Source organism: Fulmarus glacialis, unplaced genomic scaffold (assembly GCF_000690835.1).
Source record: "Fulmarus glacialis isolate BGI_N327 unplaced genomic scaffold, ASM69083v1 scaffold3220, whole genome shotgun sequence".
Classification (NCBI taxonomy): domain Eukaryota; kingdom Metazoa; phylum Chordata; class Aves; order Procellariiformes; family Procellariidae; genus Fulmarus; species Fulmarus glacialis.
Window position 1 is genome coordinate 52,008 of NW_009188268.1, and position 2,697 is coordinate 54,704.

Genomic DNA, 2,697 nt, shown 5'->3' on the forward strand with positions numbered 1-2,697 from the left:
ATTATATCAGTAGTACAAAATATTGAATATTGTTGTTAGACAATAATACTAGCACAAATTAGATCATTAGAATGGAGGTTTTAACACATAGTCATTATCAGTTATCATCCAGGAAGACCTGTTTTACTTTTAAATTGTTTGAGTAAAATCAGAACACTTGTATTCTTGATGAATGAAGAGATATGAATGTAAGGTTTCAAAAAAAAAAAAAAAACAAATGAAAAACCCTGTTCATTTAAGACATGAAATAGTATTTCACACTAAGTGTGCCTTCTGTGAGCTCTGATAATACAACATTTTGTGCTCCTTTTTTTTATAATACAGAGCTTATAATCAATCATGAAACTTATGCAAAAGGAGTGTCAAAATCAGTCCTGTAAAGAGCATGGTATTTTTGCATATGCTTAAAGAGCAGGTGACTTATGGGTCTGTGAAACATGGGGATCCCCAAGGTCGGGCAATACCTATTCAAAGGGCTTGGGATTGCAGATTTAAACATAAGTGGATACAACCCACCTAAGTTCCAAAGAGATGCCCAAGTCTGGTTTTGTATCTCTTTATTCATGAAGATCTTAAGTAGGACCACTTACTTGCTACAACCCACTTCCACAAAGGCTTAAAATATGACTCAAGAAGGAGTAAAATGTGGAATTAGTCCTACAGCTACAAAGCTGTAACATTACAGAAGATAGCTATCTAGTCATGTCCGCTTATTCTTGTTGGGAGATAATTAAGCCTTGTGCACTCTTTTACTTCTGTAGAAATGTCTTTCATTTTTCCCTCTTGTCCTCTGTCATTTGCTGCACTGATTTAGCAATGCAAAGGGGATTCAAACCACCTGGGCATTTATTAATGCTGGGTAAATAGAAGTTTGAGCTGTTTTTTTAATGTACTTTCCAACCTTGTTTATTATCATTATGCTAGCTTTCTGGCAAAAATGTTTTTATTGGCAAGAAGATCTGCAGAAAGCTCAAGCTCTGTAAATAACAATGGGAACAAGTTTTCCTGAGAGAATTAACTCTGGGAATTCTGCCCTGACAATACTGAAAACATAATACATTTTGCTGAACAATTGTGAATTTTTGCAAATGGAACATGGTGTTGTGACAGTCACAGTTCTCTGAAGAATGATTTATGTGTCCAAGTTCTAGTCTGTCTCTTCCATATATATCTGTTAGTCTACTAAAAGATATTACCCCTCACTGTAAACCTTATCTTGCAGACAGAATGTAATTTGAGTTCTGACCTTGAGAAATAAGAAATATTTGATATTTCTCTGTGCTACAATTGACGTGAGAAGAAGGTCTTAGGATTAGCTATCAAAATACATTATTTATTCAAGAGGTAACACAACATAACATAAATATTTGGCTTCCACATTGCTTTTACCTTCAAGTGTTATCGTTAAATACAAAATTAACCACTATCATTTGAGAGGGTAGTTTAACAAGTGTTACTTATTTCCCATGAAGCAGCTATTTTCCAACTTGCATAATTTACTAAGGAAATAATAGAGAAGTCATGCTGTATGTTTGTACTGAAATAATAATAATCTGTTAGTTTTTCAGAAAAAAAGCTGATTTGTTCTGTAGTAGCATTCATTAATGCTGCATTTCCCAAGCTCTTGAGAGCCAAGGGTTCTCGTTTAAGAGAACGGAAACCACTGCACCTTCTGGGACCCTGTTTTATGTAATTAGGTGCCTACTCAAATGGACTGGTCATTCAGAGAGCTCCATAATATGATTCTTTTTCAGTATTACTGTTCATGCAACTGTGCAACCATGGTTTCATTTAAAATGCCACCACAGGCCTCTGAGTTTTCATGTGAAAAACTCTGTAAATGCTGGAAGATATGAAGAATTGGTTGTCCTTAGGATAACTAAATCCTTATTTGAAAATATAACAGCTGACAATTAATCTTGAGAATTTGGGAAGCAATGGAATGTTGCTATATATGCCCAAGAATGTTTCGCTGTCTTTCCAAAGTTTAGGGACAGCATCCATGAATATTACAATATTTATTTTACTTCTCTTCTATTGTGTTTTTGTGTATGTTTTAAGAGATGTATTTAGCACTTTCTTTAATTAAAAAAAAAAAAAAAAAGATTGTTTACCTGATATATTCTCAAGACTGTTTAGTCTAATGTCAATGCCCAAACCAAACCCAAAATGTCCAAGTTTCAACAGAGTATTTTCTCCAGCAATTGGGGAAGAACACTGAAGAAACTAGGAATCTTGTGAATTAGAAGCACTGATCTCTTGATCACAGATCACTTATCCCTTCATTTTATGAAACACTTCTTTCATATCAGAAAACTAGCTGAACATTATTTCCCTTGTAGATGTGTCATCCTGTAACTTTGCTCGGAAGGTCATGTCATGAATCTTACCTTTCTTGTTGGGAATGCAGAGTGGAGTAAAGAAATGGCACCCCACCTCCAAAATCTAATATTGCTATACCTAATCAAAGGATTAGCAGTCCTTTGGAATAGCATCAGGAGTCAGGACTAAGAATACCATCTTCAGAACGTGCATCACCACAATGCTTACTTATTCGGAAAACCTACTTGCCTCTGCTAGCAAATCGTGCATTGGGTTATATGTTCAAACAAGAAGTGAAGAACTAGTGTTGTAATAGCTTTTCCTATAAAGTAAATTTTAGGTTTTGTGTTTGGGTTTGTTTGGGGTTTTTTTAAT